We start from the raw sequence: 13,299 nt of genomic DNA on the forward strand, positions 1-13,299 counted from the left end.
TAACACAATTTTCAGTTCAAAAAGGTCAACAGAACTTGGGATTCCCAGCCAGTCTCCCATGCTGGTACTTGCCAAGCCTTAAGCTGCATTGCTGCTGCGATCTGACGAGAGCAGGCACATTCACCTTAGAATGGCCGTTGACAGCAGCTGTTCAATTTGAACCTTCTTTTACCATCTTTGACAGAGAAACTAATACAATTTTCAGGTTCAAAAAGGTCAACGGAACTTGGGATTCCCAGCCAGACTCCCATGCTGGTACTTGCCAAGCCTTAAGCTTTATTGCTGCTGCGATCTGATGAGAGCAGGCACATTCAGCTTAGAATGGCCGTTGACAGCACCTGTTCAATTTGAACCTTCTTTTACTATCTCATAGAGAAACTAACACAATTTTCAGGTTCAAAAAGGTCAACGGAACTTGGGATTCCCAGCCAGTCTCCCATGCTGGTACTTGCCAAGCCTTAAGCTGTATTGCTGCTGCAATCTGACGAGAGCAGGCACATTCAGCTTAGAATGGCCGTTGACAGCAGCTGTTCAATTTGAACCTTCTTTTACTATCTCATAGAGAAACTAACACAATTTTCAGGTTCAAAAAGGTCAACGGAACTTGGGATTCCCAGCCAGTCTCCCATTCTGGTACTTGCCAAGCCTTAAGCTGCATTGCTGCTGCGATCTGACGAGAGCAGGCACATTCAGCTTAGAATGGCCGTTGACAGCGGCTGTTCAAATTGAACCTTCTTTTACTATCTCATAGAGAAACTAACACAATTTTCAGTTCAAAAAGGTCAACAGAACTTGGGATTCCCAGCCAGTCTCCCATGCTGGTACTTGCCAAGCCTTAAGCTGCTGCGATCTGACGAGAGCAGGCACATTCAGCTTAGAATGGCCGTTGACAGCAGCTGTTCAATTTGAACCTTCTTTTACCATCTTTGACAGAGAAACTAACTCAATTTTCAGGTTCAAAAAGGGAAATGGAACTTGGGATTCCCAGCCAGTCTCCCATGCTGGTACTTGCCAAGCCTTAAGCTGCATTGCTGCTGCGATCTGACAAGAGCAGGAAAATTCAGCTTAGAATGGCCGTTGACAGCAGCTGTTCAATTTGAACCTTCTTTTACCATCTTTGACAGAGAAACTAACTCAATTTTCAGGTTCAAAAAGGGCAACGGAACTTGGGATTCCCAGCCAGACTCCCGTGCTGGTACTTGCCAAGCCTTAAGCTGCATTGCTGCTGCGATCTGACGAGAGCAGGTACATTCAGCTTAGAATGGCCGTTGACAGCAGCTGTTCAATTTGAACCTTCTTTTACTATCTCATAGAGAAACTAACACAATTTTCAGGTTCAAAAAGGTCAACGGAACTTGGGATTCCCAGCCAGTCTCCCAATCTGGTACTTGCCAAGCCTTAAGCTGCATTGCTGCTGCGATCTGACGAGAGCAGGCACATTCAGCTTAGAATGGCCGTTGACAGCAGCTGTTCAATTTGAACCTTCTTTTACTATCTCATAGAGAAACTAACACAATTTTCAGGTTCAAAAAGGTCAACGGAACTTGGGATTCCCAGCCAGTCTCCCATGCTGGTACTTGCCAAGCCTTAAGCTGCATTGCTGCTGCGATCTGACGAGAGCAGGCACATTCAGCTTAGAATGGCCGTTGACAGCAGCTGTTCAATTTGAACCTTCTTTTACTATCTCATAGAGAAACTAACACAATTTTCAGGTTCAAAAAGGTCAACGGAACTTGGGATTCCCAGCCAGCCTCCCATGCTGGTACTTGCCAAGCCTTAAGCTGCATTGCTGCTGCGATCTGACGAGAGCAGGCACATTCAGCTTAGAATGGCCGTTGACAGTAGCTGTTCAATTTGAACCTTCTTTTACCATCTTTGACAGAGAAACTAACTCAATTTTCAGGTTCAAAAAGGGCAATGGAACTTGGGATTCCCAGCCAGTCTCCCATGCTGGTACTTGCCAAGCCTTAAGCTGCATTGCTGCTGCGATCTGACGAGAGCAGGCACATTCAGCTTAGAATGGCCGTTGACAGCAGCTGTTCAATTTGAACCTTCTTTTACTATCTCATAGAGAAACTAACACAATTTTCAGGTTCAAAAAGGTCAACGGAACTTGGGATTCCCAGCCAGTCTCCCATGCTGGTACTTGCCAAGCCTTAACCTGCATTGCTGCTGCGATCTGACGAGAGCAGGCACATTCACCTTAGAATGGCCGTTGACAGCAGCTGTTCAATTTGAACCTTCTTTTACTATCTCATAGAGAAACTAACACAATTTTCAGGTTCAAAAAGGTCAACGGAACTTGGGATTCCCAGCCAGTCTCCCATGCTGGTACTTGCCAAGCCTTAAGCTGCATTGCTGCTGCGATCTGACGAGAGCAGGCACATTCAGCTTAGAATGGCCGTTGACAGCAGCTGTTCAATTTGAACCTTCTTTTACTATCTCATAGAGAAACTAACACAATTTTCAGGTTCAAAAAGGTCAACGGAACTTGGGATTCCCAGCCAGCCTCCCATGCTGGTACTTGCCAAGCCTTAAGCTGCATTGCTGCTGCGATCTGACGAGAGCAGGCACATTCAGCTTAGAATGGCCGTTGACAGCAGCTGTTCAATTTGAACCTTCTTTTACCATCTTTGACAGAGAAACTAACTCAATTTTCAGGTTCAAAAAGGGCAATGGAACTTGGGATTCCCAGCCAGTCTCCCATGCTGGTACTTGCCAAGCCTTAAGCTGCATTGCTGCTGCGATCTGACGAGAGCAGGCACATTCAGCTTAGAATGGCCGTTGACAGCAGCTGTTCAATTTGAACCTTCTTTTACTATCTCATAGAGAAACTAACACAATTTTCAGGTTCAAAAAGGTCAACGGAACTTGGGATTCCCAGCCAGTCTCCCATGCTGGTACTTGCCAAGCCTTAACCTGCATTGCTGCTGCGATCTGACGAGAGCAGGCACATTCACCTTAGAATGGCCGTTGACAGCAGCTGTTCAATTTGAACCTTCTTTTACTATCTCATAGAGAAACTAACACAATTTTCAGGTTCAAAAAGGTCAACGGAACTTGGGATTCCCAGCCAGTCTCCCATGCTGGTACTTGCCAAGCCTTAAGCTGCATTGCTGCTGCGATCTGACGAGAGCAGGCACATTCAGCTTAGAATGGCCGTTGACAGCAGCTGTTCAATTTGAACCTTCTTTTACCATCTTTGACAGAGAAACTAATACAATTTTCAGGTTCAAAAAGGGCAACGGAACTTGGGATTCCCAGCCAGTCTCCCATGCTGGTACTTGCCAAGCCTTAAGCTGCATTGCTGCTGCAATCTGATGAGAGCAGGCACATTCAGCTTAGAATGGCCGTTGACAGCAGCTGTTCAATTTGAACCTTCTTTTACCATCTTTGCCAGAGAAACTAACACAATTTTCAGGTTCAAAAAGGTCAACAGAACTTTGGATTCCCAGCCAGTCTCCCATGCTGGTACTTGCCAAGCCTTAAGCTGCATTGCTGCTGCGATCTGACGAGAGCAGGCACATTCAGCTTAGAATGGCCGTTGACAGCAGCTGTTCAATTTGAACCTTCTTTTACTATCTCATAGAGAAACTAACACAATTTTCAGGTTCAAAAAGGTCAACGGAACTTGGGATTCCCAGCCAGCCTCCCATGCTGGTACTTGCCAAGCCTTAAGCTGCATTGCTGCTGCGATCTGACGAGAGCAGGCACATTCAGCTTAGAATGGCCGTTGACAGCAGCTGTTCAATTTGAACCTTCTTTTACCATCTTTGACAGAGAAACTAACTCAATTTTAAGGTTCAAAAAGGGCAATGGAACTTGGGATTCCCAGCCAGTCTCCCATGCTGGTACTTGCCAAGCCTTAAGCTGCATTGCTGCTGCGATCTGACGAGAGCAGGCACATTCAGCTTAGAATGGCCGTTGACAGCAGCTGTTCAATTTGAACCTTCTTTTACTATCTCATAGAGAAACTAACACAATTTTCAGGTTCAAAAAGGTCAACGGAACTTGGGATTCCCAGCCAGTCTCCCATGCTGGTACTTGCCAAGCCTTAACCTGCATTGCTGCTGCGATCTGACGAGAGCAGGCACATTCACCTTAGAATGGCCGTTGACAGCAGCTGTTCAATTTGAACCTTCTTTTACTATCTCATAGAGAAACTAACACAATTTTCAGGTTCAAAAAGGTCAACGGAACTTGGGATTCCCAGCCAGTCTCCCATGCTGGTACTTGCCAAGCCTTAAGCTGCATTGCTGCTGCGATCTGACGAGAGCAGGCACATTCAGCTTAGAATGGCCGTTGACAGCAGCTGTTCAATTTGAACCTTCTTTTACCATCTTTGACAGAGAAACTAATACAATTTTCAGGTTCAAAAAGGGCAACGGAACTTGGGATTCCCAGCCAGTCTCCCATGCTGGTACTTGCCAAGCCTTAAGCTGCATTGCTGCTGCAATCTGATGAGAGCAGGCACATTCAGCTTAGAATGGCCGTTGACAGCAGCTGTTCAATTTGAACCTTCTTTTACCATCTTTGCCAGAGAAACTAACACAATTTTCAGGTTCAAAAAGGTCAACAGAACTTTGGATTCCCAGCCAGTCTCCCATGCTGGTACTTGCCAAGCCTTAAGCTGCATTGCTGCTGCGATCTGACGAGAGCAGGCACATTCAGCTTAGAATGGCCGTTGACAGCAGCTGTTCAATTTGAACCTTCTTTTACTATCTCCTAGAGAAACTAACACAATTTTCAGGTTCAAAAAGGTCAATGGAACTTGGGATTCCCAACCAGTCTCCCATTCTGGTACTTGCCAAGCCTTAAGCTGCATTGCTGCTGCGATCTGACGAGAGCAGGCACATTCAGTTTAGAATGGCCGTTGACAGCAGCTGTTCAATTTGAACCTTCTTTTACTATCTCATAGAGAAACTAACACAATTTTCAGGTTCAAAAAGGTCGACGGAACTTGGGATTCCCAGCCAGTCTCCCATGCTGGTACTTGCCAAGCCTTAAGCTGCATTGCTGCTGCGATCTGACGAGAGCAGGCACATTCACCTTAGAATGGCCGTTGACAGCAGCTGTTCAATTTGAACCTTCTTTTACCATCTTTAACAGAGAAACTAATACAATTTTCAGGTTCAAAAAGGTCAACGGAACTTGGGATTCCCAGCCAGACTCCCATGCTGGTACTTGCCAAGCCTTAAGCTGCATTGCTGCTGCGATCTGATGAGAGCAGGCACATTGAGCTTAGAATGGCCGTTGACAGCAGCTGTTCAATTTGAACCTTCTTTTACTATCTCATAGAGAAACTAACACAATTTTCAGGTTCAAAAAGGTCAACGGAACTTGGGATTCCCAGCCAGTCTCCCAATCTGGTACTTGCCAAACCTTAAGCTGCATTGCTGCTGCGATCTGACGAGAGCAGGCACATTCAGCTTAGAATGGCCGTTGACAGCAGCTGTTCAATTTGAACCTTCTTTTACTATCTCATAGAGAAACTAACACAATTTTCAGGTTCAAAAAGGTCAACGGAACTTGGGATTCCCAGCCAGTCTCCCATGCTGGCACTTGCCAAGCCTTAAGCTGCATTGCTGCTGCGATCTGACGAGAGCAGGCACATTCAGCTTAGAATGGCCGTTGACAGCAGCTGTTCAATTTGAACCTTCTTTTACTATCTCATAGAGAAACTAACACAATTTTCAGGTTCAAAAAGGTCAACGGAACTTGGGATTCCCAGCCAGTCTCCCATGCTGGTACTTGCCAAGCCTTAAGCTGCATTGCTGCTGCGATCTGACGAGAGCAGGCACATTCAGCTTAGAATGGCCGTTGACAGCAGCTGTTCAATTTGAACCTTCTTTTACTATCTCATAGAGAAACTAACACAATTTTCAGGTTCAAAAAGGTCAACGGAACTTGGGATTCCCAGCCAGTCTCCCATGCTGGTACTTGCCAAGCCTTAAGCTGCATTGCTGCTGCGATCTGACGAGAGCAGGCACATTCAGCTTAGAATGGCCGTTGACAGCAGCTCTTCAATTTGAACCTTCTTTTACTATCTCATAGAGAAACTAACACAATTTTCAGGTTCAAAAAGGTCAACGGAACTTGGGATTCCTAGCCAGTTTCCCAATCTGGTACTTGCCAAGCCTTAAGCTGCATTGCTGCTGCGATCTGACGAGAGCAGGCACATTCAGCTTAGAATGGCCGTTGACAGCAGCTGTTCAATTTTAACCTTCTTTTACCATCTTTGACAGAGAAACTAATACAATTTTCAGGTTCAAAAAGGGCAACGGAACTTGGGATTCCCAGCCAGTCTCCCATGCTGGTACTTGCCAAGCCTTAAGCTGCATTGCTGCTGCGATCTGACAAGAGCAGGCACATTCAGCTTAGAATGGCCGTTGACAGCAGCTGTTCAATTTGAACCTTCTTTTACTATCTCATAGAGAAACTAACACAATTTTCAGGTTCAAAAAGGTCGACGGAATTTGGGATTCCCAGCCAGTCTCCCATTCTGGTACTTGCCAAGCCTTAAGCTGCATTGCTGCTGCGATCTGACGAGAGCAGGCACATTCAGCTTAGAATAGCCGTTGACAGCAGCTGTTCAATTTGAACCTTCTTTTACTATCTCATAGAGAAACTAACACAATTTTCAGGTTCAAAAAGGTCAACGGAACTTGGGATTCCCAGCCAGTCTCCCATGCTGGTACTTGCCAAGCCTTAAGCTGCATTGCTGCTGCAATCTGATGAGAGCAGGCACATTCAGCTTAGAATGGCCGTTGACAGCAGCTGTTCAATTTGAACCTTATTTTACCATCTTTGACAGAGAAACTAACACAATTTTCAGGTTCAAAAAGGTCAACAGAACTTGGGATTCCCAGCCAGTCTCCCATGCTGGTACTTGCCAAGCCTTAAGCTGCATTGCTGCTGCGATCTGACGAGAGCAGGCACATTCAGCTTAGAATGGCCGTTGACAGCAGCTGTTCAATTTTAACCTTCTTTTACCATCTTTGACAGAGAAACTAATACAATTTTCAGGTTCAAAAAGGGCAACGGAACTTGGGATTCCCAGCCAGTCTCCCATGCTGGTACCTGCCAAGCCTTAAGCTGCATTGCTGCTGTGATCTGACGAGAGCAGGCACATTCAGCTTAGAATGGCCGTTGACAGCAGCTGTTCAATTTGAACCTTCTTTTACCATCTTTGACAGAGAAACTAACACAATTTTCAGGTTCAAAAAGGTCAACGGAACTTGGGATTCCCAGCCAGTCTCCCATTCTGGTACTTGCCAAGCCTTAAACTGCATTGCTGCTGTGATCTGACGAGAGCAGGCACATTCAGCTTAGAATGGCCGTTGACAGTGGCTGTTCAAATTGAACCTTCTTTTACTATCTCATAGCGAAACTAACACAATTTTCAGTTCAAAAAGGTCAACAGAACTTGGGATTCCCAGCCAGTCTCCCATGCTGGTACTTGCCAAGCCTTAAGCTGCATTGCTGCTGCGATCTGACAAGAGCAGGCACATTCAGCTTAGAATGGCCGTTGACAGCAGCTGTTCAATTTGAACCTTCTTTTACTATCTCATAGAGAAACTAACACAATTTTCAGGTTCAAAAAGGTCAACGGAACTTGGGATTCCCAGCCAGTCTCCCATTCTGGTACTTGCCAAGCCTTAAGCTGCATTGCTGCTGCGATCTGACGAGAGCAGGCACATTCAGCTTAGAATGGCCGTTGACAGCAGCTGTTCAATTTGAACCTTCTTTTACTATCTCATAGAGAAACTAACACAATTTTCAGGTTCAAAAAGGTCAACGGAACTTGGGATTCCCAGCCAGTCTCCCATGCTGGTACTTGCCAAGCCTTAAGCTGCATTGCTGCTGCGATCTGACGAGAGCAGGCACATTCAGCTTAGAATGGCCGTTGACAGCAGCTGTTCAATTTGAACCTTCTTTTACCATCTTTGACAGAGAAACTAATACAATTTTCAGGTTCAAAAAGGGCAACGGAACTTGGGATTCCCAGCCAGTCTCCCATGCTGGTACTTGCCAAGCCTTAAGCTGCATTGCTACTGCAATCTGATGAGAGCAGGCACATTCAGCTTAGAATGGCCGTTGACAGCAGCTGTTCAATTTGAACCTTATTTTACCATCTTTGACAGAGAAACTAACACAATTTTCAGGTTCAAAATGGTCAACAGAACTTGGGATTCCCAGCCAGTCTCCCATGCTGGTACTTGCCAAGCCTTAAGCTGCATTGCTGCTGCGATCTGACGAGAGCAGGCACATTCAGCTTAGAATGGCCGTTGACAGCAGCTGTTCAATTTTAACCTTCTTTTACCATCTTTGACAGAGAAACTAATACAATTTTCAGGTTCAAAAAGGGCAACGGAACTTGGGATTCCCAGCCAGTCTCCCATGCTGGTACTTGCCAAGCCTTAAGCTGCATTGCTGCTGTGATCTGACGAGAGCAGGCACATTCAGCTTAGAATGGCCGTTGACAGCAGCTGTTCAATTTGAACCTTCTTTTACCATCTTTGACAGAGAAACTAACACAATTTTCAGGTTCAAAAAGGTCAACGGAACTTGGGATTCCCAGCCAGTCTCCCATTCTGGTACTTGCCAAGCCTTAAACTGCATTGCTGCTGTGATCTGACGAGAGCAGGCACATTCAGCTTAGAATGGCCGTTGACAGCGGCTGTTCAAATTGAACCTTCTTTTACTATCTCATAGCGAAACTAACACAATTTTCAGTTCAAAAAGGTCAACAGAACTTGGGATTCCCAGCCAGTCTCCCATGCTGGTACTTGCCAAGCCTTAAGCTGCATTGCTGCTGCGATCTGACAAGAGCAGGCAAATTCAGCTTAGAATGGCCGTTGACAGCAACTGTTCAATTTGAACCTTCTTTTACCATCTTTGCCAGAGAAACTAACACAATTTTCAGGTTCAAAAAGGTCAACAGAACTTTGGATTCCCAGCCAGTCTCCCATGCTGGTACTTGCCAAGCCTTAAGCTGCATTGCTGCTGCGATCTGACGAGAGCAGGCACATTCAGCTTAGAATGGCCGTTGACAGCAGCTGTTCAATTTGAACCTTCTTTTACTATCTCCTAGAGAAACTAACACAATTTTCAGGTTCAAAAAGGTCAATGGAACTTGGGATTCCCAGCCAGTCTCCCATGCTGGTACTTGCCAAGCCTTAAGCTGCATTGCTGCTGCGATCTGATGAGAGCAGGCACATTGAGCTTAGAATGGCCGTTGACAGCAGCTGTTCAATTTGAACCTTCTTTTACTATCTCATAGAGAAACTAACACAATTTTCAGGTTCAAAAAGGTCAACGGAACTTGGGATTCCCAGCCAGTCTCCCAATCTGGTACTTGCCAAACCTTCAGCTGCATTGCTGCTGCGATCTGACGAGAGCAGGCACATTCAGCTTAGAATGGCCGTTGACAGCAGCTGTTCAATTTGAACCTTCTTTTACTATCTCATAGGGAAACTAACACAATTTTCAGGTTCAAAAAGGTCAACGGAACTTGGGATTCCCAGCCAGTCTCCCATGCTGGCACTTGCCAAGCCTTAAGCTGCATTGCTGCTGCGATCTGACGAGAGCAGGCACATTCAGCTTAGAATGGCCGTTGACAGCAGCTGTTCAATTTGAACCTTCTTTTACTATCTCATAGAGAAACTAACACAATTTTCAGGTTCAAAAAGGTCAACGGAACTTGGGATTCCCAGCCAGTCTCCCATGCTGGTACTTGCCAAGCCTTAAGCTGCATTGCTGCTGCGATCTGACGAGAGCAGGCACATTCAGCTTAGAATGGCCGTTGACAGCAGCTGTTCAATTTGAACCTTCTTTTACTATCTCATAGAGAAACTAACACAATTTTCAGGTTCAAAAAGGTCAACGGAACTTGGGATTCCCAGCCAGTCTCCCATGCTGGTACTTGCCAAGCCTTAAGCTGCATTGCTGCTGCGATCTGACGAGAGCAGGCACATTCAGCTTAGAATGGCCGTTGACAGCAGCTGTTCAATTTTAACCTTCTTTTACCATCTTTGACAGAGAAACTAATACAATTTTCAGGTTCAAAAAGGGCAACGGAACTTGGGATTCCCAGCCAGTCTCCCATGCTGGTACTTGCCAAGCCTTAAGCTGCATTGCTGCTGTGATCTGACGAGAGCAGGCACATTCAGCTTAGAATGGCCGTTGACAGCAGCTGTTCAATTTGAACCTTCTTTTACCATCTTTGACAGAGAAACTAACACAATTTTCAGGTTCAAAAAGGTCAACGGAACTTGGGATTCCCAGCCAGTCTCCCATTCTGGTACTTGCCAAGCCTTAAACTGCATTGCTGCTGTGATCTGACGAGAGCAGGCACATTCAGCTTAGAATGGCCGATGACAGCGGCTGTTCAAATTGAACCTTCTTTTACTATCTCATAGCGAAACTAACACAATTTTCATTTCTAAAAGGTCAACAGAACTTGGGATTCCCAGCCAGTCTCCCATGCTGGTACTTGCCAAGCCTTAAGCTGCATTGCTGCTGCGATCTGACAAGAGCAGGCACATTCAGCTTAGAATGGCCGTTGACAGCAGCTGTTCAATTTGAACCTTCTTTTACTATCTCATAGAGAAACTAACACAATTTTCAGGTTCAAAAAGGTCAACGGAACTTGGGATTCCCAGCCAGTCTCCCATTCTGGTACTTGCCAAGCCTTAAGCTGCATTGCTGCTGCGATCTGACGAGAGCAGGCACATTCAGCTTAGAATAGCCGTTGACAGCAGCTGTTCAATTTGAACCTTCTTTTACTATCTCATAGAGAAACTAACACAATTTTCAGGTTCAAAAATGTCAACGGAACTTGGGATTCCCAGCCAGTCTCCCATGCTGGTACTTGCCAAGCCTTAAGCTGCATTGCTGCTGCGATCTGACGAGAGCAGGCACATTCAGCTTAGAATAGCCGTTGACAGCAGCTGTTCAATTTGAACCTTCTTTTACCATCTTTGACAGAGAAACTAATACAATTTTCAGGTTCAAAAAGGGCAACGGAACTTGGGATTCCCAGCCAGTCTCCCATGCTGGTACTTTCCAAGCCTTAAGCTGCATTGCTGCTGCAATCTGATGAGAGCAGGCACATTCAGCTTAGAATGGCCGTTGACAGCAGCTGTTCAATTTGAACCTTATTTTACCATCTTTGACAGAGAAACTAACACAATTTTCAGGTTCAAAAAGGTCAACAGAACTTGGGATTCCCAGCCAGTCTCCCATGCTGGTACTTGCCAAGCCTTAAGCTGCATTGCTGCTGCGATCTGACGAGAGCAGGCACATTCAGCTTAGAATGGCCGTTGACAGCAGCTGTTCAATTTTAACCTTCTTTTACCATCTTTGACAGAGAAACTAATACAATTTTCAGGTTCAAAAAGGGCAACGGAACTTGGGATTCCCAGCCAGTCTCCCATGCTGGTACTTGCCAAGCCTTAAGCTGCATTGCTGCTGTGATCTGACAAGAGCAGGCACATTCAGCTTAGAATGGCCGTTGACAGCAGCTGTTCAATTTGAACCTTCTTTTACCATCTTTGACAGAGAAACTAACACAATTTTCAGGTTCAAAAAGGTCAACGGAACTTGGGATTCCCAGCCAGTCTCCCATTCTGGTACTTGCCAAGCCTTAAACTGCATTGCTGCTGTGATCTGACGAGAGCAGGCACATTCAGCTTAGAATGGCCGTTGACAGCAACTGTTCAATTTGAACCTTCTTTTACCATCTTTGCCAGAGAAACTAACACAATTTTCAGGTTCAAAAAGGTCAACAGAACTTTGGATTCCCAGCCAGTCTCCCATGCTGGTACTTGCCAAGCCTTAAGCTGCATTGCTGCTGCGATCTGACGAGAGCAGGCACATTCAGCTTAGAATGGCCGTTGACAGCAGCTGTTCAATTTGAACCTTCTTTTACTATCTCCTAGAGAAACTAACACAATTTTCAGGTTCAAAAAGGTCAATGGAACTTGGGATTCCCAACCAGTCTCCCATTCTGGTACTTGCCAAGCCTTAAGCTGCATTGCTGCTGCGATCTGACGAGAGCAGGCACATTCAGCTTAGAATGGCCGTTGACAGCAGCTGCTCAATTTGAACCTTCTTTTACTATCTCATAGAGAAACTAACACAATTTTCAGGTTCAAAAAGGTCGACGGAACTTGGGATTCCCAGCCAGTCTCCCATGCTGGTACTTGCCAAGCCTTAAGCTGCATTGCTGCTGCGATCTGACGAGAGCAGGCACATTCAGCTTAGAATGGCCGTTGACAGCAGCTGTTCAATTTGAACCTTCTTTTACTATCTCATAGCGAAACTAACACAATTTTCAGTTCAAAAAGGTCAACAGAACTTGGGATTCCCAGCCAGTCTCCCATGCTGGTACTTGCCAAGCCTTAAGCTGCATTGCTGCTGCGATCTGACAAGAGCAGGCAAATTCAGCTTAGAATGGCCGTTGACAGCAACTGTTCAATTTGAACCTTCTTTTACCATCTTTGCCAGAGAAACTAACACAATTTTCAGGTTCAAAAAGGTCAACAGAACTTTGGATTCCCAGCCAGTCTCCCATGCTGGTACTTGCCAAGCCTTAAGCTGCATTGCTGCTGCGATCTGACGAGAGCAGGCACATTCAGCTTAGAATGGCCGTTGACAGCAGCTGTTCAATTTGAACCTTCTTTTACTATCTCCTAGAGAAACTAACACAATTTTCAGGTTCAAAAAGGTCAATGGAACTTGGGATTCCCAACCAGTCTCCCATTCTGGTACTTGCCAAGCCTTAAGCTGCATTGCTGCTGCGATCTGACGAGAGCAGGCACATTCAGCTTAGAATGGCCGTTGACAGCAGCTGCTCAATTTGAACCTTCTTTTACTATCTCATAGAGAAACTAACACAATTTTCAGGTTCAAAAAGGTCGACGGAACTTGGGATTCCCAGCCAGTCTCCCATGCTGGTACTTGCCAAGCCTTAAGCTGCATTGCTGCTGCGATCTGACGAGAGCAGGCACATTCAGCTTAGAATGGCCGTTGACAGCAGCTGTTCAATTTGAACCTTCTTTTACTATCTCCTAGAGAAACTAACACAATTTTCAGGTTCAAAAAGGTCAATGGAACTTGGGATTCCCAACCAGTCTCCCATTCTGGTACTTGCCAAGCCTTAAGCTGCATTGCTGCTGCGATCTGACGAGAGCAGGCACATTCAGCTTAGAATGGCCGTTGACAGCAGCTGTTCAATTTGAACCTTCTTTTACCATCTTTGACAGAGAAACTAATACAATTTTCAGGTTCAAAAAG

Source organism: Engystomops pustulosus, chromosome 1 (genome assembly GCF_040894005.1).
Source record: "Engystomops pustulosus chromosome 1, aEngPut4.maternal, whole genome shotgun sequence".
NCBI lineage: Eukaryota > Metazoa > Chordata > Amphibia > Anura > Leptodactylidae > Engystomops > Engystomops pustulosus.